A 14,899-nucleotide genomic window follows, 5' to 3' on the forward strand; every position below is an offset into this window, starting at 1 on the left:
GAAACAAACCAAGCAGCCTTATCTATTCTTGATTCTGGGTTCCCCTGTCTTCAAAGCCATTTGGAGGCAGGATACTGTGAACTGTCATTGTTAGAGTAAGTGCCATTGCAAGGTCCTTCCCGGGCCATGCTGGGTCTATGACTTACAGGACCTGGAATCTCTGATATTTTTCCATGATAAACCTTTATTACTTGCTGGTCAGACTCACTAACCAACACAGGCTTACAATATATAAATATATAAGGGGACACACATGAACACAGACAAGGAAATAAGCCAGTCCCAAAAGAGACAAACACTGTATGATTCCACTTGCATGAAGGACCTAGAGTGGTCAAATTCATACAGACAGAAAGTGGAATGGCAGTTGCCAGGGGCTGGGGGAGAGGGAAGGATGGGGAGTTGTTGTTTTATGAGTACAGAGTTTCAGTTTGGGGAGATGACAAGAGTTCTGGAGCCTGCTTGCACAACAATGTGAATGTACTTACTGAACTATACACTTAAAAATAGTTAACATGGTAAATTCTGTGTGATATATATTTTAGCACAGCTTTTTTTTTTTTTTCCCCCTTCCAAAAAAGGCTGCTGGAAGCAATCATATAATGGAAAAAACACATGGCTGGGGTCAGGCCAACCTAGGTTAACCCCATATCTGCCACTCACTAGTTTGGGGGCAATTTTCTGTTTATTTCCATGTAACAAAATACCCAAAAACTTAGTACCTTAAAACAAGAGCAATCATCTTGTTAGTCCTGTTTGGAAGGGCCCGGAACCTGGGAAGACCTTCTGCCGAGCAGTTCTGGCTCAGGGGCTCTCCCAGGCTTGCAGCCCGGTGGGGGGCTAGAGCAACTGGGGGGGCTGGCTGAGCATCTCTTTCTCTTCTAATAGCCTCAAGGCTTCTTCTTGGGATCTTTCCACACAGCTGATGTGGGCTTTCTTACAGATGACGGCTCGGGGCAGCTGGACAGACGGCTCCCGTGGGGGGCTCAGTGCTTCGGGAAGGCAGCTGCCCCGGGGAGAGAGGTAGAAATTGCATCACTTTTTCTCATCTAGCCTCAGAGGTCATACAGTGTCACTGCCTTCACATTTCCTGGGTCACAAACAAATCACATACACACCAGATTCAAAGGGAGGGGAATCAGACTCTTGACAGGAAGTGGCAACGTTCCACAACAGGGTTTGGCCAGCTATGCCCTCAGACCAAATCTGGCTCACCTCTCCAGGACAGCCACGTCCACTCATCTGCATGTTGTCTCTGGCTTTGCCACAATAGCAGAGTGAAGTGACTGGGACCAGAGAGAGCATGGTCCACAAAGCCTAAAATATTTACAGCTCTTTTTTTTTTTTTTAAGATTTTATTTATTTATTTGTGAGAGAAAGAGACCACAAACAGGGGGAGTGGCACAGGGAGAGGGAGAAGCAGGCTCCCTGTTGAACAGGGAGCTCGATGTGGGCCTCCCTGTGGGGCTCAATCCCAGGTCCCTGGGATCATGACCTGAGCCAAAGGCAGATGCTTCACCAACTGAGCCACCCAGGTGCCCCGAATAGTTACGGCTCTTGATAGAAAAGCTTCCTGACCTGTTCTGGAAGTACCTGTCAGACGGAAAATTCGGTGGTACTCACCTCTGGCAGGTTACCAGCCTCTCTGAACTTCACCTCCATCTCCAAATCTGTAAAATGGAAGGAAGATCATGTGTAAAAAGTGCTCAGCACAATTCCACGCCTACACAGGTAAAGTATAAAATGTAGTTCTTCCCTTTCCAGGCCTTATTAAGAGTAGAGAGCCACAGAACAGTGTTTTTGGCCATGATAGGTCTATTAGCAGTGTTGGCAATTCCCAATTTTAGACGCTCCTTGGAATTAAGGCAGGCTGTACAGAGAACCTCTTTTAAAATACATTTTTATTACTCTGGAGGAAAGAAGTGTTTGCAAGAACTCTTCTAAAAATGCAATGCATTCATTGGTCAGACTCACCAGAGTTTCAAAGAGGGAGCACCTAAGGGAATGAGAGAGATCTGGAAAATTTGGAATTGAGCGAGTGAGGAAGAGCAAGGAGGCAGCAGATCTCCCTCTGCCTGTGGAGAGAGACTTGGGAAATTTTAGCTACTTTACATTTGTGCTCAGAGCTGGCTCTGCCTCAGACGAAGCAAAGAAAAATGTTTTCTTAGCTTCTTACCCATCACCTCCCTTCCCCACTGCTCGGACTAGCGAGCTCCACTCCAACTGCCTCCCACCTGCCGAGGTGTCCCTTGGATTTTTTCTCTCATCATGTGGCTATCGCCAAGGCCAATCCCCCAGCAACTCCCTCAAAGATTATCTGTGCATGACCCACCTCTCCTCCTTGCACCAAATTCACAAAGGGGCATCCTGGAGAATATTTATTAGGCGCCTCTGGGCTCTAGCTCTTTAGAAGCAAGTTTCTATTCAAGAAAATAGAGACCCCCAACCAGCACTTCCTATGGTAACATTAGACCTGCCAGTCCCATCTTTTCTACTCATTGATTTAAAACCACCAAAGTTATCAACTGTATTTATGCAGCATATGAAACATTATTTTCTATCTTCTCTCCAAGTTTTGTTTGATTCCCATCACTTTTAAAATCCACTTAGCTTCACCCTAAGCAATGCTGGAAGAACTGTTCCTTTTTAATGAAGCTATTTGTTGCCATGTTATTTTTATATAAAATATTATCAGTGTTTTGGGGTGGGTGGGAGGGGAAGTACGCAATTTCATGATCAGAGGCCATTCCCTTTGGCCCTATTAATTTTTACAGCATTTCCCCCCTCCTATTTACCTAAATTTGCAATTCCAAGCAAATTTTATAAAATTATCCCCAGAGCCCCAACTCAACATTAGCCAAAGGCCAACTGAATTTATGCTGCTTCAGGAAGAATTGTGGTTTGGAAAAATTAATCAGCTGGCTCCCAAAAAAGTAACAATTGTTAGGACTACTGCTGTTGTTCCTACTACAACAGCTGCGGAGCCCTTCACAAATTGCAAAGGGCTTTCACACCTGCTGTCTCTTTCGTGTTCACTGTACCAACTCTCTTGTAGTCATGGTCCCATTCTACAGAGTATTATAAAATGAAACAGAATGCACTCTACAGATTGTTATAAAATGAAGCACAGAGTACTTAAGTACATTGCCCGAGATCACAGACCTACCAGTTTACAGACCTAGAATTCCAAAGACTTTCGCTTCATCCAGGCATTCCGTTCATTTATAAATTCATACTTTTTTTTTTTTTTAAGATTTACTTATATTAGAGAGAGAGAGCAGGGCAGGGGTGGGGGCAGAGGGAGACAGAGACTTAAGCAGACTCTGCACTGAGCACAGAACCAGACACAGGGCTCTATCCCATGACCCTGAGATCACGACCTGAGCTAAAACCAAGAGTCGGCCACTTATCCCACTGCGCCACCCAGGCGACCCATAAATCCATACTTCCAAGCGTCCTAGGCACAGGACCCTCTCAACCAACAGTGTTCCTTTTACTCCTTCCTCCAGAATGCCAACCCTTTTTTTCCCGAGAAAGTTTAGGCTGATTTTTTTTTTAAGATTTTTATTTATTTATTTGAGAGAGAGACAGAGAGAGCATGAGCAGGGGGAGCGGCAGTGGAAGAGGGAGAAGCAGACTCCCCACTGAGCAGGGAGCCTGATGTGGGGCTCCATCCCAGGACCCTGGGATCATGACCTGAGCTGAAGGCAGACGCTTAACCCATTGAACCAGCCAGGCGCCCCGGTTTGATTTTATATCCAAGACCACTTATAAAATAGAGTACTACCCACATTTCACTTAAGCTCAAAATATTTTTCTCAACAACATACTTCCTAATCTAATCTCTCTTTTGTTAGTAATAGCAAAATGGAACAAATGACAGACACTGAGATATCTTTAGTAGAAAATCCTTGGTTGTTTTATTTTGTCCTTGGGAAATAACTAAAAATGAAAATATGTTTGAGATGGTCAGTATTTCAGAAGTACTTTTGTGACTGAAACTATGAATTTAAAGGTCATATGAAATGAGAAGTTCGAGGGCATCTCTGGCAGGAGCACTGCTAATGCATACACTGAACAACAGTCTTAGCCTGAGATTCAGTTTTGTCTCATCACATACCACCTACCGGGCACCAGACAAGATCAATAAGACATCTGGTGGTCATGGAGACAGGATGGCACAATCTCACCACCTTTGCATGAACTATCGCTTCGGAGCGTCACAGGCTTTTGCACAGGTACACCTGGCTTAGTAGTTGCTAAGACAGAAGGAAGGGATTTCTCTTATGAAACTGTTGACATTATTGTTGCTATTACTGTATACTAGTTATTGTATACTATATGCTATTTATTGAGCACTTACTATGTGTCAGGGAATGTGGTGAGCATTTCTCATTTATTACTTCATTTTATCTTCCCAACAACCCCCTAACGAAGGTATTCTAATCCTCATTTTACACAATAAGAAACTGATATTCAAAGAGAGTAAGCAACCTTCTCCAGGTGACACACTTCTAAATCAAAGTCTGCCTCTAAACTTACATTTTGAAACATCATGCAATATTGTCTCTCAGGCATGGAAAGCAAAGAAGTTTTTGCTTAATAGATTTCTAGTAATTGAAGTGGGTAATTTTAGGGCTGGCATCCTACCTTATTACTATAGTAATCTAAGGAAATCTAGTTGACGGGCTTTAAGCAGAGCTTGGAGAGGGTCTGCAACTTTACATTCTCAAGTACTTGAACTTAAGAGTAAGCAGGTTCCATGCACATCCCGCCCTCCCACCCTGTGCTGGAAATCATGAGCGTTGGCTATGAAGGCAAAGGGAAACATACTTGCAAGTGCTTGTGTTTTTGTCTTTTCTGAACTCTAGCGAGCATGAAAAAGTTTTAAACCACTGATAAGGATCTATCCCGCAAGACATCAGAAATTCATGGCAATTTCTGCCGCTTCCAAAATTCAAGACAGCAGAGGCTGGAGCTCGTCACACTGTGTGGTTTGAATGAGTGGTGGAGGGTGAGGGGTGCGCACCCTCTGGAGACAGCCCCAGCTGGAGGCTGCAGAGCTGCTGGGATGGGGTACGATGGCAGAAGACTGGTGAGGAACCGCAGAAGAGCAGAATGGGCAAGGGACAACTCCCCACCCTGGGAAAGTGTGTCTAGCTTATAAAAGATGCATCACCTTCATGGTCAATTACGTCTTCTCTGGGCATCTCTTATTCGTAGGTGGCTACTGGGCTGCCACGGGACAGTGTGGGACTGCTTGAAACTGGGCAGGGAAGGAAGGCTCTCTAAAGAGAGAATTTATGAGTTGAGACCAAAGTGATAAGATGAAGTTTTAATATTATACCCCAGGGAGAGGCATCTGAAAATGTGTGTTCATGCCTGTAACATTTGTGCCGGGCCCTTCATGTTATTGAAACCCAAACATCTGAAAAGTATAGAGTTTCCCCCCCTCGGGAAGTTTTCAAGATGGTTTTTGTTATATTTGAATTTTGTTTTAGCCAATAATGTAGGAAGGAGAAGAAAAGGCAAAGAGCCTACTTCCTGTGTGTCAGATAGAGGTGCCACACTGTGTCACCTTACACTATATTAACTTCCTCATTCATCTCATTACACTATGAGATCATCAGTGTCGTTGCCCTAACTCAGCAGATGAAAAAACAGGGGTCAAAAGAGTCGAATCATAGGTCATGTAGCCTGTAATTGGCAGGTCAGGATTTGCACCAGGTCTGGCTGACTTTGAAGACCTTCTCCAGTCACCACACTACTAAGGACGGAAGTTGGCCTACCAAGACTGAGAAATTTTGGTCTGGTGATGTCCTGTGTAATGGAATTTGTCATATAGAATCATTTAATCCAACAAGTAAATAGAGTAGTAAACAAAGATTGACCTGACCACGAATTTTCCTCTATTCTCATCCACGAGCACTGGAGTAGTGCTGTAACAAGCAAGTCTGATGAGGGTTTTTTTGGGTTTGGGGGGGCGTTTTCAAGAGAGAAAGAGCACGTGTGAGTGCAGGGGGATAGGGGGTGGGAGGGGCAGAGGAAGAGGAAGAGAGAGAATCCGAAGCAGGCTCCACACCCATCATGGACCCCAATGCAGGGCTTGATCTCACAACACTGAGATCATGACCTGAGCTGAAATCAAGAGCCCAATGCTTAACCAACTGAGCCACAGGCGCCCCTGTGATGAGTTTTATGATAAAGACATGTAGGAGCTACTAATGGAACACCAATGAAGTGAATCTTGATGAATGAACAGGAGTGTTCGAGCAAGCAAGGACACATAGCATATATAAATTCATTTGCATAAGTCCAAGCCAAATAAATAAATAAGCAAATAAAATTTTAGAAATAAAATCGAAGTGACTTTGATGGGAAAGGCATTCGCTTTCTCAAATAATAGCAAACCTAGAGGTAAGGCAGCCAATGAACATATCCAAGCCAGCTTCCTGCCATCTTTCCACCTGTCCTCCTCAGTGTGGGGTTGTCTGCTCAGGCAGATGCCCCCTGTGGTCCCCAGATGGCAGCCACAGTTCAGGGTTATCTCTTGCTGATGACAATGTCCAGAGGAAGAAAAGGGATGTCCCTGCCTTGTGTTGCTTTAACTAGGGAGGTAAACCTTCCCAGAATCATTCCCATCAGACTCTTCCTTCAATGAAGATTCAGCCTCCAAATCTAGGGGAGGGGCCGACTTCACAAAAAGTCATGGCTGCTTGGAAAAGTTGAGGTCCTGTTGGCAAGGAGGGCGGCGATGAGAGAGCAAACAGCAATGTGTGCCACATGCATGAAGACATGTAAAAAGATGGCATTCTGGAAATAAGTTGTTAGGTGTGAAAAAAAATCAGGAGTTCTATGCCAGTGTTTGGTGGTATCTTGGGGGTCAGTGTTCCTTAAGCTCTAAAAGACAGTCAACTATCAAACAATATTAAGAGGTTTCCATTATTTTTTTTAAAGGGGGGATTCATATAAAATTTCCTTCAAAACCAAATGGTTAAGAAAAAAAAACACAGCAATATATATGGTAAAAATGCAATTAATTTAGTCAGGTGTCACTGATGGGGTTTTGGAATACAGGTGAGGTTCAGTGGGGTGGAGTCCATAGCCAACAACCAAGAAAGAATTCTTGAGGTGTCTTTTTGGTGCAAAATGATGGCACAAGGACAGGACCAGACCCGTGGGCAGAAAGAACTGCTGCCCTCGGGGCTGTGAGGGGTGGCTGATTATATACCATGGGGTTGGGGGAGGTAAGGACAAGGGAGGTTTCAAAGGATTTGCATATGATAAAGAGGACCTACAAGATAGCGGAGGCCTAGAGGCCTTGCCACTGTCAAGTTAAGGTTGTTTTTCCCTCTAGCAAGGCATTAGCATTAAGATAGCTGGGAGCTTCCTGGAAGAGTATCACACCCGTCCCACCCAGGAGTGGGGGGTGAGGGGAGGCTGCAGGGTATAAGCTTACGCTTTGTCTGCAGCCAGCCTTCTGCTCCCTCATCATCACAACAGTGATGACATAATGGTGCCTCTAACTGGTATTCTGACGTGTGTATGTTTTTATGATTACAACAGTAATGATTTTTTTTAATTGGAAAATTGAGAGAAGCCCAAAGAATAAAGTAAAAATCATCCATAAGCACATCACCTGGCTCTAACTTGATACCACAGTATACAGTAGTCTTGTACAGAATTACAGCAGCGACTTTTTTGTTAGAATGCACTTTCACATCAATTTCTTATCATAATTTTCTGTCAGATTTCTGCCAAACAGAGACAAGCTACTGCTGATCAGTTCAGAGAAAAAAGCAGCAACACACTGGCTTCTAAATTACAGAATTTAGTTGTTTTTTTTTTCCCTGAAGAGGTGAATTTCTGTTGTGTCTTTCTACTTAATGCAGCAAGTTGTCTAAGCCCAGACTCCGCAACGAAAGTAAGTCAGTCAAGCAGCGAAGACACAGGTACTTCTGTGAGTGTGGTCCTGGCGGGGGGACACCGGGGGAAGGAGTTGCAAGAACTGGGGCCACGTCTCCTCCCAGCGAGATGCAGCTTTCACCTCGAGCGTGGTTTATGAATCAAGGCGGCAGGGCCCCAGCACTAAGAAAGGGATAAGGATGTGCTTGTTGGAACCTTCAGGAAGGCTGTGTCAGTCCCATGGGCGTTGGTGGAATGACCACTACCAGGGGTCATCGGAATGTGCAGATTTCTTTACTTTTTCATTTCCAGTATAAAAAGGAATTTTGAACGTCTCTCCACATAATAGCAAACAACAGCAAGACTTTTCTTCTAAAAGTCAGGACCTGTCTGGGCAGGAATCCATTCAAGAGGTTGTTGTTTTATTTTATAAGTCCCCTTTTTCTTTCCAGGGAAGTTGATGGTTTTAATAAGGAAGAGTAAAAGTGGTCGGGAGGATGCAGAGTTCCAAAGCCCTTTTGAAAAGTGAGCAGGAACCCAGTTATTCAGAATCTCCAAAGCCCTAGACTTCATGCGAGACTTCTGTGGGCAGACCTGTCAGCTGCAGAGTTGACAGCTTCTGCTCAGCATCTCCAACCCTTGCTCTAAGTGTATCCAGCAGTGTGGAAGCAGGCGTCAGACAGACCCAGAAAGACCAATTAGAAAAGTATTTCTCAGAACATCGTGGCAGATAAAATTCATTTGTACCTGTTGCCCAGAACGTACACAGATCCGCGCGCACACATGAACTGGACTAAGTCTCACGAAACAGTACTTACTTTTTCCTTTGTCTGACGCGATCTCGTTTTCTCATCTACTTCATTCTTTAAATGGTGCAACTGCATGACCCACCTCAATTGAGTTCATGACCCCTGAATAAGTCACAACTGGTAGGTAGAGAAAGCGTGAGTTAGGAAGTTGCTGTGATCCTTCAGAGGGGAGCTAACAGGATCTAGGAAAGCAGAAAGCTGGCGTGGAGGAGGTAGAAGGATTCCAGATGGATTTAAGAGAGGAGAGAGGACTCCAGGGAATTAAGAGATAATGCCCAGTTTTGGCTTGAGCTCTGGGTAGACAAATGGATCATTTGCGGAGATGGGTAATGTTAACTGCAAGGCGTATTATATGGGTCGAGATAAGGAGCATTTGAGGAATGCCCCTTTTTGGGGTAAACACGAATGTATCCCCGAATTTGAAGCACAGCGACGAAAAACTAAGGACCACATTACATAATTCCAGAGTGTTCAACTTTTACTAAAAGAGGGAGCAAAATGGGGCGATGGAAAAAAGGAAATCATTAACGGGGAGGAGTGGGCCCTGAGCCTGGAAATTCTACTTGGAAAGGACAGTCGGGCTCGAATTCCCAGGGAAACAGCCCAGATCAAAGACTCACCTGGCGCTACGCTATTGGTGCTAAAAGGGCTTTTGTAACGCTGAGAATAGGGGAAGTATATAGCCTGTGGCTTTTCATTTAGCAAACCCATTGGCAGAAGTTCGCTTCTTCACGCACAAAGTTGGCACCAAATTTAGAATTCCCCATCACCAGTTCAGAAACTTAACAAGCATTTCTTAGGCACTTCTTACAAAAATGGAAATCCACTAACTTTATTCTTCATGCACGCTCTCTGACAGCATCAGGTCAAAGGGACTTTTTTCCTTCCCCTTTTCATAGCTTCCACAGTGGCAATCCTTCTCCTTCTAAATCTTTTCTTTTACAAAACAATAGGGAGTGGTGGTAGCCTGCGGCTAGTTGAAGATTTCGAACAATAGGTGTTTCTGAGCCGGGTTTATTGAAATGGTCTTGTCTGTGTCCTGGGGGAGATTGTAAATGAGATGTCAACAGGAGCTCTTTTGTGCAGATGGCATTCAGCCTGAAAGAGAGGAATTTCCTTACTGTGCTAGTATTTAAAGTAGATTTGTTGCTGCTTTTGCTAAAACTTTTTATCCAACTGCCTGAGCTAACAGCGTGGAGTGAGTCACTCGGTGTGATTGTGACTTCCTTCGCTCCTTAGCAAAGCACTGACTCAGTAATTTACATTTAGAAAGGAAGACTCCTAAGAAGATTTCTTGGATTTTCATCAGCTTGAGCCTCCTTTCTAGACCGTCACAGGACCTGAGCTGTCAGCAATCCTGTTACCCCCAGGAGAGGGCAGCCTGGCCGGGCTGTTTTTCTCACTCCCGGGAACACTCCTGGCTGTTTTGCTTGCTTTCTTTTAAAATCCAAGGAGAGAGACAGTTTCCTGCCTTAAGCCTTTTCCTTTCTCCCTCCCTCCCTCCCTCCCTTTTTCTTTCTTTTTTTTTTTTGTAAATGATAGGCAATTTCAGTTTACTATAATTACCAAGGAGGTTTGACTAACTCCACCCTTAGAAGATAAGGCAACTGTTTTATTACCTCTCAGCCAGGTGCCTGAGGGTGACAAGACTTGCCTTTATCTGGAGACCTGACAAGGTATCAGCAACTGCAAAGGGGCTGAATCTTCTTCAAGCAGTGGCCATCAAAATTCTTCCCTTCTCTGTGATCCATTTCCCCGCTCTTTATTGGTAGTTAATTTCGATCCAAACACTAGCGCTGGTTTCCTCTAGTTTTTCCGCATTCCTGATCCTTGGCACCTCCCCGGTCATCCTGCTACTGCAATTATAAACGGTGTCAATTACAAGCCCGGGCCCCAAGCATGCAACACAGGTATTTTCACATCCTCTGGCTTGGTAGATTTGCAGTGGGTATAGCTGCCTTTTCAAAGAATTGAGACTTAATAAAATCTTTCACCAATGACCAGAAATCCAAAATAATCAAATCGCTTTGCCTTTTCTGTCCCTGGTTCTTTTTGAAAAGGAGACTGTTACCCACATGAGGAGGCAGTGCAGTGTGTTTCGGATACTGTAAATTTCTGGCGCTTCAGCTATGTATGAGTGCTGTTCACTAACGTGTCTACCCACCCCGTGGTTTATTCTGTAGTTCAAGCTCTGACATGGATATCTCCTCTCTCGGGTTGGAAATGTGGTGTAAGATCTTATGTGCGCTTTGAAAATAATTTTGGGGGTGCCTGGGTGACTCAGTCAGTTAAGCATCTGTCTTCGGCTCAGGTCATGATCCCAGGGTCCTGAGATTGAACCCCATGTTGGGCTCCTTGCTCAGCAGGGAGTCTGCTTCTCCCTCTCCCTCTGCCCTGCTTGTGCTCTGTCTCTCTAATAAATAAAATCTTGAAAGAAAGAAAGAAAAAAAAGAAAGAAAGAAATAAAGAAAGAAAGAAAGAAAGAAAGAGAAAGAAAGGAAGGAAAGAAAGAAAGGAAGGAAGGAAGGAAGGAAGGAAGGAAGGAAGGAAGAAAGAGAACTTTCAAACTGTGTGTACTGGGTAGCACTTCAGTGAGGGAAGAGGGCCTGGCAGAGAAAACTCTAAGGGGAGGGTCCTAAGCAGTGTGTGCTTAGCACGGTGCCCAGCCGGGACCTAGCACAGAGCTACCTCCCGTGAGTATAAACTTTGGTGGGTCAAGGAGAAGAACCCTGGTTTCATTTATTTGACTGGGAAGTAACTACAGCCTAAGGGCAGGGGGTGAGAATGAGAAAGAATGATGGTAAAGATGAGTGAAAACATATCCAAGCAACCTTGCAAGAATGAGGTGTTTATCTTCGAGAACACATAAGACAATCCCATCCTGTAGTTTATGCACACATCATTCCACCTTGTAGGGAAAGGTCACTTGAAAGCCCCTAGGAGCACCCCAATTACCATTTTCACAAAAATCAAAACAAGATGTTTCTGAATACAGTGTGTGAAACCAATGAACACCCCGCACTCCAACCCGGTCAAGGGAAGAGGGAAAATGTCAGGAGTATTATCAAACCTGATCTTGGATTTCTTTTCCTTAAACATATGGAAACCTTGCCCACCTACAACGCAGAGTCTACCACCACCCCTCGCCACCCCGTCCCCCCATCCCCCCGCCCCCCGCAGCTTTGGTAGGGACACTGCTCCAGGCAGGGCCTGAGACACCTCTGAAGGAGAAAGTCCCCAGCTGGAGCACTTTCCACTCCAAGGCTTCCAGAGGAGCAGGGAGACATCATCCCTTCATCTGCAATTCTGAAAGCCACGGGCCAAAACCTGACCCTGGCGCTTGCAGTATGACTGTCCTACCTCTTCCTGCAGACAAACAGGTTAGCGCACGTGCTCAGAGGTGCTGCCCTAGACCCCGAGTCATGTCGGGTGTATTAGCTTTCTACGACCCACGAATGTTCTGAGGGACGCCAGGGTGGCTAGTCGGTCACTGATCCCAGGGTCCTGGGACCCACTTCCACATCGGGCTCCTTGTTGGGCGGGGAGCCTGCTTCTCCCTCCGTTCAGGCTGCTGCTCTTCCTGCTCCGGCTCTTTCTCTGACAAATAAATAAATAAAAATCTTTTTTAAAAAATATTAAAACAAAACAAAAAAAGTGCTGAATCCCAAACACATTCAACCAAGAGAGTCAGATAAGGGCTTTTGGATACAGATGACGTTCTAGTAAGGGTTCAAAGGAGAATCTTAAGGATAAAACTAGAAGGCAGCTCTTTCAAACCTAAGTAAGGAGGCTTAGCTGGGAAGAAGTCAGGCTCCAGCCAGACCCCACTGTGGAGAACGTGGGCAGCCCACACTCTCCAGCCCCCTCGTCACTTGGGGAATTGGGGTTCTAGGTACAGCGCCTGGCTCTCTCGAGCATGGTGAAGACGGATGATGGTGGGCGCAGGCAGAGTAAACTGATACTGATCTTAGCGTGGGCCTCATCAGTTTCCTAGGTTATTTTTATTAAATTTTTGCCAAATGACAAAAACCCAACTGTAAAGTACAATTTGTAATGCAATCCTTAAGATGCCTTTCCATACCAACTGTAAACACTGACTGGAGGACCAAAGTCCTGTTTGGAGCGTGGTGTGGACAGGGAGGCCTGGGGACACCGGGGCAGGTCCCGCTCTGGATCTGCGTTCTCATCTGTCAGGGACACAGCTGGATAAGGAGGTGTCATTTTAAGCGCTGATTCGGTTATTTGAGACTCAGCAGCCGGCCAGTCTCCTTCCTGGGCCGAGTGGGCTGACAGAAATTGTGTTCTACAGATTAACCCAGAGAGTTTTCCTGTTTTTCCTTTGAAAAGGGGGGTTTCAGAGAGCAAAGAGGAATGGAGCGGGATGAAAAATTAACTGCCTAACTACACACACCAGGGCGTCCCGTGGCCTCCCACATGCCCTGCTCTCCAGACCCGGATAATTACTCCTCATCACGCTGAAACCAACAGGAAGGGATGGTGGATGCATTTTCTTTCTTCTACACTTCCCCACACATCCTGTTTTCCCGGGTTGGGGGATTTAAGCTTGTCTTGTGCAAAAGCTTCTACTCCAGGCCAAGCCCAGCCTGCAGAACCCCCGTCCACAGGGCAGCAGAAGCAGGCGGCTGAGAGGGCTGCCCTCTCTTCAAAGCCCGGAGAGTCTGACAGTGAGCAGGGGCTACCAACAAATCCAGCTGGAAGTTTCAGTTAGGACTTAGCCTGACCGCACTTGTGACATACACTGGTTTGCGCACAGGTCACTGGCTGCACAGCCAACTCACTTTCTCACGTGGGACAAGTTGGCAATACATGCCTGATACCCTGCTCCCATCGACCGTCGACTACTCCATACTGACCCAGGATGAGGTAGGCTTGAGTTCTACTTTGTTTACCAGACACCAAACGCCATGGCAGGGGAGTCCTGTTTGATTGTGTGATTCTCTTCCAAATTTTCCCCTATATTCCAGGCTCCAGGTCCCACTGTGCAGGTGCTACTAGTTCTCACGAAATAAGATCAGGAGGTAAAGCCTGGCTCTCAGATATCCATCTTGTGCAAGCAGAGAAGAGCAGAATAATAAGAGGGCAAAGAAAGGCAGATGCACAGGAAAAGGGCAGTTAGCATCACAGGCCCCTCATGCGGCCATTTGCCAAGACCTCATGGGTAAAGCCAAGCAAAGGATGGAGGAAGTGAGGTGAATAATCCATAGGACCAGTTGCTTTCAGGTGGTATTAGGTTGGGCTTTCCTGCATACTAGCTCATGGTGCAAGTTGGCCGATCACAATTGCACTCGGCCAGCCCTTGGCCAATGCCAAACAGAAGTGGCCATCAGTGACAGGAGATTCGATTGTAATATCCAATGTCACAAAGAATGGCTTTGCTGAGTATTCATTTCACTTCTACCCCGGTGACCCCCCTTTCCTGATTAGTAGTCCTTTTTTCTTTTTCTCCAGGAAATGTCTTCTCATCCCTGTTCATTACTACTTAACTCCCACGCGCCACACACGTTCCAAACACTGTGGTCATCATGAATAGAATGGACAGCGATGCCTGACCTGGTGGTTGTTACATCCTTAACTAAATTCCTTTCTCAGAACTCCTAGTCAAGAAAAAAAAAGAAATCACCTACAGAGACTATAGGAAAGTATCGTTGTGAAGTGACATGTGACAAGACATGAAAGCTAGCTGATGAGAAGCTTCAAAGAAAAATTTCCTTCCCCACTCCTGGCACCATCCTTACCCCAGGCCTTGTAGGCTGCTGTCCTACAAGACCCAGTCTGCACTAACCTGAGGAGTTGGTAGACCAACTGCCCAAACAGGAAACCTTATATAATTTGGTAGCCCTGACCTTGGGCCCTGAATCTTCCCCTCCTGTAAACAATCCATTCAATCCAGGAAAACCTGCAGACTGGCTGGGACAAATTTTGAAAAACACACATACTGTTACAAACATTGAAAGAAAAATCCCTAAGTCCTTCAGGAAGTGACATATCTGACTCAATGGTAGAAATCACTTCATAAAGTGATGGAACAAATGGAAATTTAATCCTAACAGATGAAACTGCCAGGGCAGTCACTTCTGTACATGGATGACTCAACAGCACCTGCTGGAAAGACCAGGAAAATGAGCCGTGAAATCCTGATCACATTCCCTTCTGGAAGCAATGGC

The 14,899-nt window shown here is 45.4% G+C and overlaps 1 protein-coding gene and 1 long non-coding RNA gene across 12 annotated transcripts in view; one reads left to right on the forward strand and one right to left on the reverse strand.

Annotated features, from left to right (window-relative positions):
• Nucleotides 1–14,899, forward strand: part of DLGAP1 (DLG associated protein 1) — an 859,965-nt gene that overhangs the window by 778,033 nt on the left and 67,033 nt on the right. The window lies entirely within an intron of this gene.
• LOC117795967 lies at nucleotides 7,547–9,548 on the reverse strand. Its single transcript, XR_004620169.1, has 2 exons — nucleotides 8,724–9,548; nucleotides 7,547–8,549 (listed from the first exon to the last, which is right to left on the reverse strand). It is a non-coding gene; the product is annotated as an uncharacterized LOC117795967 (long non-coding RNA).

The sequence above is a fragment of the Ailuropoda melanoleuca genome, chromosome 14 (assembly GCF_002007445.2).
Source record: "Ailuropoda melanoleuca isolate Jingjing chromosome 14, ASM200744v2, whole genome shotgun sequence".
Classification (NCBI taxonomy): Eukaryota; Metazoa; Chordata; class Mammalia; order Carnivora; family Ursidae; genus Ailuropoda; species Ailuropoda melanoleuca.